The 13324-nt window shown below is 42.9% G+C and overlaps 1 protein-coding gene across 3 annotated transcripts in view; it reads left to right on the top strand.

Annotated features, from left to right (window-relative positions):
- The first annotated feature begins 6231 nt into the window (after positions 1-6231).
- CNOT6 (CCR4-NOT transcription complex subunit 6) overlaps positions 6232-13324 on the top strand; it is a 65135-nt gene continuing 58042 nt past the window's right edge. For all 3 annotated transcript variants that reach the window (XM_082623852.1, XM_082623851.1, XM_082623850.1), the window contains exon 1: positions 6232-6604. The gene's annotated coding sequence lies outside the window, so the exon portion shown is untranslated. The remainder of the gene's footprint in view (positions 6605-13324) is intronic.

Below are 13324 nucleotides of genomic sequence, written 5' to 3'. Positions count from 1 at the left end.
CTACCCTAAAGGCTGCCCTACATTTGGACTTTCAGTGATGGGAGTCAGTAAATATCCTTATTCGGTAAGCGTGTTTGAGAAGGTTTTGGTTTGTTTATTTTATTTTATTTTGTTATTTAAGGCCAAAGCCTTGTAAACAATTCAAATCTTTGAGGAGTGTGGCTGGAGTCGGGCCAGGGATGAGACCTCCACTTTCTTACTCATGCCTTTCTGTAATTTAGTCTTTTTTTTTTTTAAACCATGACCACAAATTATTTTTATCACAATGAATAAGGTGGTTTAATCTTAGGGAAAAAAACTATATATGGGCAAACTTCAGAGATATTGTGGGTTCAGTTCCAAACCACTGCACTAAAGCAAATATCAAGTTAAAGTGAGTCACACAAATTTTTTGGTTTCCCAGTGCATATAAAAGTTATGTTTACACTGTAGTGTATTTAGTGTGCAATAGCATTATGTCTAAAAAAATGTACATACCTTAATTAAGAAATACCTTACTGTTGGGACTTCCCTGGCTGTCCAGCGGTTAAGACTTCACCTTCCAATGAAGAGGGTGCGGGTTCAGTCCCTGGTCGGGGAGCTAAGATCCCACATGCCTCGCGGCCAAAAAACCAAAACATAAAACAGAAGCAATATTGTAACAAATTCAATAAAGACTTAAAAAAACAAACAAAAAAAGAAATGTCTTACTACTAAAAATTGCTAACCATCTGAGCCTTCAGCAAGTCATAATCATTTTTTAAAAAAATAATTTATTTATTTTTTATTTTTGGCTGCGTTGCGTCTTTGTTGTGGTGTGTGGGCTTCTCATTGCAGTGGTTTCTCTCGTTGTGGAGCACGGGCTCTAGGCGCATGGGCTTCAGTAGTTGTGGCTTGCGGGCTCTAGAGTGCAGGCTCAGTAGTTGTGGCACACGGGCTCAGTTGCTCCGAGGCATGTGGGATCTTCCCGGACCAGGGCTGAAACCCGTGTCCCCTGCATTGGCAGGTGGATTCTCAACCACTGCGCCACCTAGGAAAGCCCAAGTCATAATCTTCTTGTTGGTGGAGGGTCTTGTCTTGATGTTTATGGCTGCTGACTGATCAGGGTGGTGATTGCTGAAGCCTAGGATGGCTGTGGCAATTTCTTAAAATAAGACAATAATGAAGTTTGCCATATTGATTGACTTCCTTTCATGAACCATTTCTCTGTAGCATGCAATGCCATGTGATAGTGTTTTACCCAAAGAAAAGCTTCTCTCAAAATTGGAGTCAATCCTCTCAAATACTCTTGCTGCCTTATCAACTAAGTTTATGTAATATTCTAAATCCTTTGTTGTCATTTCAAGAATCTTCACCAGGTGTAGATTCCATCTTAAGAAACCAGTTTCTTTGCTCATCCATAAGAAGCAACTCCTTATACATTAAGTTTTATAATGAGATTGCAGCAATTCAGTCACATCTTCAGGCTCTACTTCTAATTCAAGTTCTCTTGCTATTTCCATAACATCTGCAGTTACTTCCTCCACTAAAGTCTTGAACCCCCTTAAAGTTTTCCATGAGTGTTGGAATCAACTTTGTTCAAACTCCCATTAAAACTGATATGTTGACCTCTTCTCATGAGTCATGAATGGCATCTAGAATGCTGAAACTTTTCCAGAAGGTTTTTGATTGACTTTGCCTTGATCAGACGAATCACTCTCTATGGCAGTTATAGCTTTACAAAATCTGTTTCTTAAATAAGAAGACTAGAAAGTCAAAAGTACTTCTTGATCCATGGGCTTCAGAATAGATGTTGTGTTAGCAGGCAAGAAAACATTAATGTTGTACATCTCCATCAGAGCTCTTGGGTGACCAGGTGCTCATTGTCAATGAGCAGCAGTATTTCGAAAGGAATCTTTTTTTCTGAGCAGTAGGTCTCAACAGTAGTTTTTTTTGGTAAACTGTGATTCAAACAAGTGTGCTGTCATCCAGGCTTTGTTGTTCCATTTATATAGCACAGGCAGAGTAGACTGAGCATAATTCTTAAGGACCCTAGGATTTTTGGAATGGTAAATGAGCATTGACTTCAAGTCACCAGCTACATTAACCCCTAATGAGAGAGTCTGCCTGTCTTTTGAAGCTTTGAAGCCAGGCATTGACTTCTCCTCTCTAACTATGAATGTCCTAGATGACACCTTCTTCCAATATAATGCTGTTTTGTCTACATTGAAAATCTGTTTAGTGTAGCCACCTTCATTCTTATTTTAGCTAAATCTTCTGGACAACTTGCTGCAGCTCCTACATCAGCACCGTTGCTTCACCTTGTACTTTTATGTTAAGGAGATGGCTTCTTTCCTTAAACCTTGTAAATCATCCTCTGCTAGCTTCAAAACTTTTCTTCTGCAGCTTCCTCACCTCTTTCAGTCTCCATAGAATTGAAGAGAGTTAGGACCTTGCTCTGGATTAGGCTTTGGCTTAAGGGAATGTTGTAGCTGGTTTGATCTTCTATCCAGACCATTAAAATGTTCTTCATATCAGCAATAGGGCTGTTTCACTTTCTGGTCATTCATCAGTTCACTGAAGTAGCACATTTAATTTCCTTTAAGAACTTTTCCTTTGCATTCACAGCTTGGCTGTTTGGCATAAGAGGTCTAGCCTTCAGCCTAGCTCAGCTTTTGACATGCCTTCTTCACTAAGCTTAATCATCTCTAGCTTTCGATTTAAGGTGAGAGATGTGTGACACTTCCTTTCATTTGAACACTTAGAGGCCATTGTAGGGTTATTAACTGGCCTAATTTCAATATTGTTGTGTCTCAGGGATTAGGGAGGACTGAAGAGAGGTATAAAGACAGAGGAAAGGCTGGTCAGTGGAGCAGTCAAAATGCACACAACACTTATTAAATTTGTTGTCTTACGTGGGCCCAGTTCATGGTGCTTCAAAACAATTACAAGAGTAACATCAAAGATCATTGATCACACGGGGCTTCCCTGGTGGTGCAGTGGTTGAGAATCTGCCTGCTAATGCAGGGGACGCGGGTTCGAGCCCTGGTCTGGGAGGATCCCACATGCCGCAGAGCGACGGGGCCCGTGAGCCACAGCTACTGAGCCTGCGCGTCTGGAGCTTGTACTCCGCAACAAGAGAGGCTGCCATAGTGAGAGGCCCACGCACCGCGATGAAGAGTGGCCCCTGCTTGCCACAACTAGAGAAAGCTCTCTCACAGAAACGAAGGCACAACCCAGCAAAAATAAATAAATTAATTAATAAAAACTCCTATCCCCAACATCTTCCTAAAAAAAAAAAAAAAGATCATTGATCACAGATCACCATAACAAATATAGTAACAATGAAAAAGTTTGAAATATTGTGAGAATTTTCAAGCATGACATAGAGACATGAAGTGAGCAAATGCTGATGGAAACTGATGCCAATAGACTTGCTTAACGCAGGGTTCCCACAAACTTTCAATTTGTAAAAAATGCACTCTCTGTGAAGTACAATAAAATGCGGTATGCATTTGCAGCTGGAGCTGTTAGAATCTAAGCCTGTAGATGCTAGTGGCCATCTTTCCCGCCTGGTTGCACAGCCCTTGTGAAGCCAGTGGGGAGGAAAGCTGAGTGGAGGGCGGAAGAGTGAGATTGGATTGATTCTTGTTGATATTTTAAGATGTCTGAACTTTTCAGTTATGTGATACCTGCATACATAAATGACCTCTTTCTGCATCAAGCCTAGCTGAGTTTGGGTTTTATAACTTACACAGGGAAGTCTTGCCTAATATGAGGGGCACTTTGATCTGGATCTGGAAAGGCATTTGGTGGGGTTCTCTTCAGATATTCAGAAAGAAGAGGATGTGGACAGGCAGGGCCGCCATTGGTTCCTTCTCTGTGGTAGCTAGTCTACTGAGATGGCCCCAAGTAAGTCTCTCCTTCCCGTTATGTGCATGCAGCCCCTGCACTGCTTATGCCCTCTTCTCTTCAATCTGGACTGGGCTTGTGACTGTTTTGACCAGGAGAATACAGAGAAAGTGACATTCTTCAAAGGGTCCTCCACTTCCTCTCTCTTGGAGCCCTGGGTTGCCACGAAAGATGTTCAGGATAACCTGCTAGAGAGAAGCCACAAAGAAAAGTGGGAGGATAAAACACTACAAAGGGAGGGCTTGTTGGGGACATGGAGGTGCCAGAATGCAACCCCAGCCACCATCTCAGTAGAGGCTTGAGAAACCCCAAGTGAGACCTGGAGCACTAGAATAATGAGATGTAATAAACTCGTGGTTCTATGCAAGCTTTTTTGTTATGCAGCTGGACTTCCCTGCCCCCATACACATGGTACCAATCACAAAAAGTAGCTCCTTCTGGGCAGATGAATTACAAAAATTCACCCCTCTCTCCAGGCTGGAGCACAGGTTGCCAAGGCACAGCATTCACATGGGGGGCAGAGAGTGCCAGTGGTTCCTCCCTCAGTCTGGTGACACTTTGTAGAGCACAGGGACTGCACAACCCCAGTATTCAGAAGCCTGGGGTTGGAGGCTGTGGAGGGATGCCCACATGCAGCCAGTCAGTCTGCACTTGTTCTTGGCAACCCCCTACCCCTCCTGGGCTTTCATGTTGCCCTGCTGTTGTCTAGTGTCCTCTGACACTAGAGGACTGGACCGTTGATGCTGAAAACTCAGACTTCGTGCACTGGTGCTGAATTGAATCTTGGAGTTTTGGGTGAAGAGGAAAAGAATAGCTTTATTGCTTTGCCAGGCAAAGGGGGGACACAGCAGGGTTGTGCCCCTGAAAAACTGTGTGTCCCAACCTGGAAGGATTTGGTGAGGAGTTTTATAGCAATGGTTCAAGGGCAGGGTTGCTGATAAGATTAGGGTGTGTGCAGGGCATTCACTCCTTTAATCTGGTCTCTGGTAATCTCTTGATGAGCTTCTCTGGTTCCTTTAATCTGGCCTCAAGTGGTCTTCTCTGGAATGAAGAACGCTGACATCTTCTATTTGTTGGGGGTTTTAGTTCTGTAAAGAGCTCAAAGATACTGTTATGTGTATCCCTTGAGGTAGTACCAGGACCCTGGCCCAAGGTTGCACTATTATTTCTTGGCTGCTCCTGCCTTGTCTCTTTCCTGACTAGCAACCGTTTGAAAAGCTTCCGTGCCCAGGAGTCCATAATGGTCTCAATCTTTTCCTTGCCCTTCTAGCTCTCCTCTGCCCCAACAGCAGCCAACCATTTCCCATATCCTCTAGCCCAGTATAGCAAGAAAGGGTGTCTCATTTTGTTGCTATTGTTAGTTCCTGGAACCCGTTTCACTCTCAATTCTTCAGAGTTGATTTTCCAGGAAAGAGCCAGGAGCCCATACTAGTTTGCCATGTAGGTGAGTGGACAGCTATTCCTTTTTCCTCAGGCCATGTCTGTCCTCATGCACTTCTAATGGGTTTTAACAGTCTGTTGAGTGTTTCTCTTGTCCCTAGGCTGTAAGCTTACTCAGGGCAGGCCGGGGCCTGATTCATCTCTTTGCCTTGGTCCCAGCACAGGGCCTTGACCACCAGTCAACTAATGTGCACTCGTGCAAGCATCATTAATCCTTTCTTCTGCTCATTTTCAATCTCCACCTGAATAGAACATCTTGCTCTTTGAACACATCTGCGGACAGTTACTCCGGGCTAGGATCCCACCGGAATTGTCCCTGAATTTACTGGACTGAATGACCATTAATGGACCGAAACGTGCCATCAATTAGATTTTTCTTCATATCTGAGGCAGGATGAATCAAGCCACTGTTCACGACTCAACGTCTTGTCTTTAGGCAGCTCAGGGTACTGGCTAAGGGTCAAAAGTCTGAGAGCTTGTCCCTGTTTCCATGTAATTGATAGGCGAAACGAAAGGGAGGAAGATCGAGGAAATAGAGGGAAGAGAGGAACAAAAATGAACAGCCTGAGACAAAAAAAAAGAGAAAGAAAGAAAAAAAAAAGAGCTAGTTGAAAAGCGTAGGAGCGTTAAGAAGATGAGAAAGTAGAAGCGACAAGGCAGGAAACGAGCGAGGAGAGCGGGAAGAGGAGAGGAATGTCTGACCCTGGAGCGCGCCCGGCCGGCTCACTGCTCCCCACCGTGGGGGTGGGGGAAGAGAGAGCCCTCCCCGGATGCTGAATGGTCGCGCCCGGCGGCGGCGGCCAATGGGCGGCCGGGATGTTGGAGCGGCAGCGTCGGTCGCGGCGCTCGCAGGCTTGGGGTGGAGGGGGGAGGGGGAAGGGGTGGAGGGGGAGGGGGAAGGGGGAAGGGGTGGGACGGCGGCCGCCGCCATGATGCTTGTTTGCTTTCAATGAAAACGAGGGGGGCGCAGAGGAGGAGGAGGCGGCGGCGTCGGTGGCGGCGGCGTCGGCTGCGCGAAGGGGAAGGCAGCGGTGGGTGCAGCGAGGAGGGTGAGGCCGGAGGCCGAGAGGCCGGGAGGCCGTAGTGGCGGCCCGTCGAGGCGGCTGAAGCGGGCGGCTGACGCGGTGGATCTCGGAGGGAGAACAAAGAGCGGCGGCTGAGGCGGCAGAGGAGCGGCGACGGCGGCGCTGCAGCAGCGGGCGGGATTGGTATGGTGGTTCCACAGGTCAGACTCCGCTGCACTCACAGGGAGGAGGCGGCGGCAGCGGCGGAGGAAGGCGGCGCACCCCAAGAGGTGAGCGAGACCGGCTCGAGGCCCGGCTGGGCGCTGCTCCCCACACTGGCTGCCCACGGGCCCCTCTCGGTCGTGTCCCCGGGACCGTAGCGCGGGGGACTCGAGCAAGAGCACCTTGAGTTTTGCGTGCAGCGGGCCCGGAGACTGGAGGAGATGGTGGCTGTTGGGGGTCCCTAGACGCGCGGCTGTCGCCATCCAGTTGGTCCCCAGACCGCGCCCCCGCGCCGAGTCCGGGGCTGGGGGGTGTTGTTTGACGGCGGGGGTGGGGCCGCGCAGGGGGCGCCAGGGTTGGGGGATGCCCTGGCTGTCGACCCTGGCTCTGGTCACCGAAGGAGGGGAGTTGGTGTCCGGGACTCTTGGCTGGGATGGGTGGCAACTTTGGAGAAGTGGCGGTGTGGGATTGCGCGGAGTGGAGTGTGGAACTTCGCAGTTACCGCAAAGCGGGAAACCAACTGTTTACCTCCTCCCCCCAAATGTATTTAAAATTAAGTTTAACACAAATGTTTTGGGGGGTGGGGGGATGGGAATGACATGGTTAAAGAAGCCCTTAGCACCAGACGAAGAGATTTATATTGCTGAGGACTCAGAGAGAGTTCTAATTACTTGAAGTTTTGTGTAATGACCTGAATCGTATCTCTTTTCTTTTTTCTAAACACCAATCATTATTTTCTTTGGAAAATTCTTTTGACTCTTTTTCTCCTACAGCTTCCCCTAAGAGCCTGCTAATGAACACCTGTAACCTCTTCTTGAACTGTTACTGCAGATGACAGCATTGTGAATGGTTATCTTGCTTGTCCTTTTTGGATTTGTTATTGTGTTAAGCTGACGTTTAAATAATCTCCTTGAACATGCGTTCCCATACTTACCTGTTTTCCAGGTGGATTGCCCCGTCAGTGGTAGTGTGGAATCTTGCCTCTTTGTGTCTGGGGATTTTAATTTTGGAGAGGAAGAGAGTGAATATGAACAAGTGAAAAATAAAATGGCATATAATAGCACTTGGTGTTTTTCACAGTGCACTAGAATTTATCATCCCAAAACAGTTTTGTAGGTTTTAGGAGCTGTGTTCATTGATCAGAAGGTTTTGAAGACTTGTTTTGTAATTTTTTTTTTTGCTATCAGAGCAATTTTCGCAGTCTTTAGAACGTGATGACTTTTAGAATAAAAATTGCTTAATATTTTTAGACCAGTGATCTAGTCCAGTCAACTTGCTTTAAACAAAATATTTGAATAGCTGCTGTTGAGGAAACAGGCCTAGAAAGGTTAAAGTGACTTGCCCAAAATATTACAGTTAAGAGGGAAAGGACCAGGTTTTGTGTAAATGTGAGAGCACATGAGAGTGAGGTACTTGATGGAGATTAGTTTTTTTGGGAGGGCGGAGTGCGTTTTAATGGCTGGAAGTTATTTGAGGTAGTTGGGTCTGGTCAGTTCTCAGTAGGTGAATAAGATACTTAATGAAATGGTCAAAAAACAAGGATGTGACAAAAGACAACGTTTCCTGTGAGACTCAGAAGATTTTGCATAGTTTCAGAAGTGTCTTGATCATTGGTAACGTAGATGAGGAAGCTCTTTTGAATGCCTGTTTGATTTGTAGGTATTTTCAGGTTTCTTAAACCTTGGTGGCAAAGTAAAACTTTTCAGACTCTTGAACAGATATGAGTTGGTTACAGAACTTGGTCCTGGCTACAGATAAAGGCATTTGCTTCTGTACTTATGGTTTATAAATAATGCATTTATTTTGGTTAATGTGTAGGCATTCCACCACGTTCATATTAGCCTTTTTTATATTTAAAGCATAAACCTTTTTCATATCATAGTGAAACAGAAAGGGATAATATATGTAAGGCATACTGGAATAAATGGTCAAGGCTGCTCACAGCTGTAGCCTTTGGGCCATGAGAGGTGAGGGCCGTCTTCAGCACACTTGTAACTTTCCCATATGGAAGGTATACTGGTTGGGAAACTGCTTTTAAAGTGTTTATTTGCATGTAAGATGGGGACTAATTTAGACTGCCTTAATCTTACCCTTCTCTGGGCTTTACCTCTCTCTCATCCATTTTTATTTTCTTGATAAGTTATGTGCAAGGAATAGTATATGCTGGACATAGTGTTGGACCCTGGGAATTAAAAAGTGAATAACACTCATTTGCTGTCTTCTTGTTGCTGTAGTCTTAGTAGGTGCACAGAGTGCTGTGGGGAGAACAGGAGAGAACGATGAAATTTGTAGAATGTGTGGGAGCAGTTTACAGAAATTAGCACGGAATAGGTGTTTGTCAAACTGGAGAGATGGGGTCATTTCAGACAAAAGGAGCTGTGGGTGCACTGAGGTGCCGAGTGTTGGGGTAAGGCCAATATCGATGTGTTACTGAAACAAGGATAGTGACTGAAGATGAGCCTGCAAAGGTGTGTCCATCCTAGATTTTGAAGAACCATACTTACTAAGCTAAAAGTGAGGTTTATATCTTTATCCTATAGGAAAGGAGAGAGCCAAAATATTTTTCATAGGGGAACAAGGTGATTTAGAGATCATTTGGGCATCAGTGCAGAGAATTAAGTGGAGCCATACGTATAAAAAAGTCACATTTGAGATACTGTGGAGTTAGTGACTCTGAATCTATTTTAAACTTGGATATAAGGTCTTTTGTGTCTTATCCATTTTATAGTGGGCTTGAGGGCTCGGTTCAATTGCTCTATAATACAGGGTAATTTAAAATCAAAATGTTTTGGAAAAAAGTTAAGAGCAATAAAAAAATGAAACCCATATAATGGTATGTGTGAAAGTTCAGTCATTCAGAACTTGTCTTCTGAGTTAGGCTTAGGCAGACTGTAGAGCTTAAGCTGGAAAAGTCAACTCTGCTCACCAGAAGTGAGAGCCACCAAGCTTAACGGTTATGGCTCTCCTGATGGTCTGTAAGGATATGGACTGTAAACATTTTGTGAAATTGGGGAGAGGGCAGAGTTTTCTCTCCTGTATGTTATTGGAATTGAAATATTGAAAATTTCTTAAAACCTAAGAACTCCTCATACAGCTGTTAATTTATATAGTCAGTTCTGCTGTAAAGCAACATATAAGTTCCTAAAAATTACCATGATATGGAAAATTGTGCAGTAAAAACTACAGGCCTTTTGGGAAAAGTGGAACTAAGGCATAACACTCAAAACTCTGTCAGTGACTTATTTTAATAAAAAGGAACCTGGTAAAAATGGTAGCATAGTTTTACACATGTTAAATGGTTATGGTATACATAAATACTACAATAAATGTGTCACTTTACCTTGAAAAAGACCTGGTCTGCTTGTGTTAATGGGCATCAGAAAGGTTGCTGCTTGTGAGTTACTGTACAGTGGTGGAAGGAGGGTTACCTGAAATCGAATGGAATGTTATAATAACACCAGAGGTGGGTGAGTGTGGCTCAGCTCATGTGCACACACACAGAGTGAACTGATGTAGCTGGTAGGTGTTTTAAGGTGTGTGTATTTTGTGTATTTCTGTGCAGCTCAGTTCAGCTGGGGGCAGGTTTCTACCTTCATCTAGTTTTTTTCACAGACAAAATCACACATAAGCAAATGGGAATTTTGTGTTAAGCTCAAATTTTCTAATATATCGGTTATGTTGGAACAGATTATTTTCAGAATAAGTGATACAGCAGAACTGATTATACTTGAATACAGCATTTTAAAATAGGGCTAAAACTCAGTTCCAAAAATACTGGAAACACCCATGTGTCAGGCACCATAATAGACTTGCTCCTCTAATAGGGCTTATGCTCTTATTCTAAATGGGTTTATAATGGTATGGAGATAAAAACAAATGAACCAATAAAATGCTCATCAGGTTATATAGTAATGAGGAATACACAAAGCATTTGGGGCATGCTAAAGAAGGAGTAACTAATTCTGCTTGGGAAACTTGAGAGAGTCATCTCAGAGGTCTTTGGGCTGAGCTTTGAAGGTTGAATAGAGGTTTGTTAGACTGAGTAGGACCTTTTAGTGAGAAGAAAGAACATGTGCAAAGTCAAGTTACATACAACTTGGGCTGTGAAACATAGGATGCAAAGAGGAAAGGGACAGGAGGAGTGGCCAGAAACAGTCTGTGAATAGTCTTAGGCTTTTTCTTAAAGTGTTGAGACTTTCGTCTGTATATAATAGGGATTCATTGAAGGTTTAGGTGGATAGGGGTGGGGAAATTCTTGTGTGACATACTTTTTCAGGAGACATAGTAAAAATGTGAAGGCTGGATGAAGGGGGCGGGGCCAAGAAACTGGGGTCAGAGAGTTCATTTAAGCCCTTGTGAGAGAAATATTCTAGAGTTGCTAAAGGCTTCTTGATGATTTATAAGGTCAGCATTTCATGAATAATTTTCTTTCTTAGTTTTTAGGGGAAAAAAAGACTAGTGGGTCAAAACTGATTGCTACTATATTAGAACTTCCCAAAATGATTGTATACATGAATTAGCAGCTAGAATAAATGTTGACTGCCTCAAAAGGCCAAAATTCCAACCAGATAGGGGTAGCTAGAATACTGTGATTGTAAGAGTGGGAGGAGCAAATAGATTATGGAAACTGGAAAAAGATAAGAAAGAAATGAAAATATTTCTGTTGGCAGCCATCATTGCTGAAGGTGTAAACTAGACGGTTGTTGCTTGTCTCATACTAAGAGAACAGACTTAATATCGATGGCTCCCTCCCCTTTCCTTTTTGATCTCGGTGATGTTTCATCACACAAATCATGGTTTGACTTAATGTTAGTGGGCCCTCAGCTTTGCTGGCTAGATCATAAATCTAAATTGTCCTAATATGTTCTTTTGTTCTATACTTTATATTTGACTTAAAATACAGAAATTAAAAATTTTAAGCTAAGAAGTGTTTGTGTTTTAAATTGAAATTTGTGGATGACCTATACTTAGTGTATCTTTATAGTTCTATTTTGAGTTAATTTATTGAGTTGAATGACATTGCTAGTATTTGACCATTTTTGACCTTCAAAATTGGTAGTTTCCTGTGGTGTTGTAGTACACTCAGGCTTCTCTCTGACTGTATTTTATATTCACTTGTGTTATTAGGCAGAGGCACATGATTAGAATTGCATTTTAACAGCAGTCTAGTAAACTCTTAGAGGCTGTTGGTTATTGGCTGGGCACTGCGGATGCAGATGGGTATGCCGGTCTTCTTTTAGAGCTTAGACTAACTACTACATCTGCTGTTTGACTCTGTTTTGGAGGAATATTTTATCATAATTTTAAAATCTTTTTTCGCAGAGGTCTTATTGATTGGAAATTTTAGTTAAACCAGTATGGACTTAAATTTATTCTTATTCTACTTGAGAAAAGGATTTAAGGAATTGAGATTTTGTGAGGCAGGAGGAGGTGGCTACAGAAACCTTAAGTTCTTAGAAATATTACTAAGATTATTTGCCTTTTTCATTCTCTTCCTCTTATGGGTATACAGTGGAGTTTTCCAGAGACTGACAAAATGATATGTAATATCTAATCAGTTGAATTCAGAGCAGATAGGTGAATCCAGCTGTCTTCTAGCATGTCAGACCTTAAAGATTTGCAAAAATGTAAGACAGTGTCACTCTTCTCACAAAATTTTACTTTGTTCTTGAAAGTAGTTACTTTTCATAAAAATGTTAACGTGATAGGTTTATTATATTTCATGAGTTAATACATATTTTAAAATTCCTTATTTCTAATTTCTGGTATGGTACATATTGATAGATCTAACCCACACAATTGAAAGGTCTTTGAGGTACTTGAGTATAAGGGTCCTGAGATGATACCATTTTGAGGTCTGCTGTGTTAAGTATTAGGCAGAGTTTGGGAGTAGAGAATACAGGTGAAGAGTAGTTTGGAAAGATGATACGTCTGAGAAGGAAACTCGGGGGCTCATGGTCTTAGCAACATAATATTTGGAGAATGAACACAAGATCTTGGTTTCATCAGTGACAGAATCCTAGACTTGTGTGAGGCACTGGTGTTAGAGAGTACAGCTTTGCAGCCAGATTGTCCCAGGTTCAAATCCTAGCTCTACTACTTACTAAGTGTGTGCAACCTCGGGCAAGTTATTTAAACTCAGAGTCTCAGTTTCCTCATCTAAAATAAAATGAGGACGGTGTCTACTTCATGGATTGCCATGAGAATTAAATCGAGGTAGTTACCAGTAAATTATTGCATAGTGGTTGAAAGCATAGACTTTTGGATCAGACTTGGGTTAAAATCACAGTTGTGCCAGTAGGATCTCTGTGATCTCAGGTAAATGACTCATTTTCTGGACCGTTCTTTATGTATGGAGAATAATACAATAGTATTTACTCATAAGAGTCCTGAGGGTTAAATGAGATAATGCGTGTGAAGGGCCTGCCAGTTGCTGAGTGCTCAAAACGTGTTAGCTGTTATGTGCCTACTTTAGAGTGTGGCAGATAGGCACTCCAACACAGTTTTGCCATTACCCCCACCTGTCTGAGGTTTGCTCTTATTTTGCCATAGCATGTCCCTCAGATTCTGTTTATACAGTTTTACCTTTAAGTTTGTCCCTTTGCTTCATATCCCAGCCTATCCTAGAATGAATATTCTCAGCCTTTGGTCACTTAGGTCCTTTCTGTCTCGTTTCTCTAGATTTTGCCTTCAAGATTAGAGGCCTATGTTAGTTTTTCTTACTCCTAACATGGGCACTGCTTCTGTTAGCATACTTGTCCCTTACACAGTGTTTGCTTCTTTTACTG

This window comes from Mesoplodon mirus, assembly GCF_964341445.2.
Source record: "Mesoplodon mirus genome assembly, chromosome: 5".
NCBI classification, from domain to species: domain Eukaryota; kingdom Metazoa; phylum Chordata; class Mammalia; order Artiodactyla; family Ziphiidae; genus Mesoplodon; species Mesoplodon mirus.
This window is presented reverse-complemented; position numbering and strand designations above follow the sequence as displayed.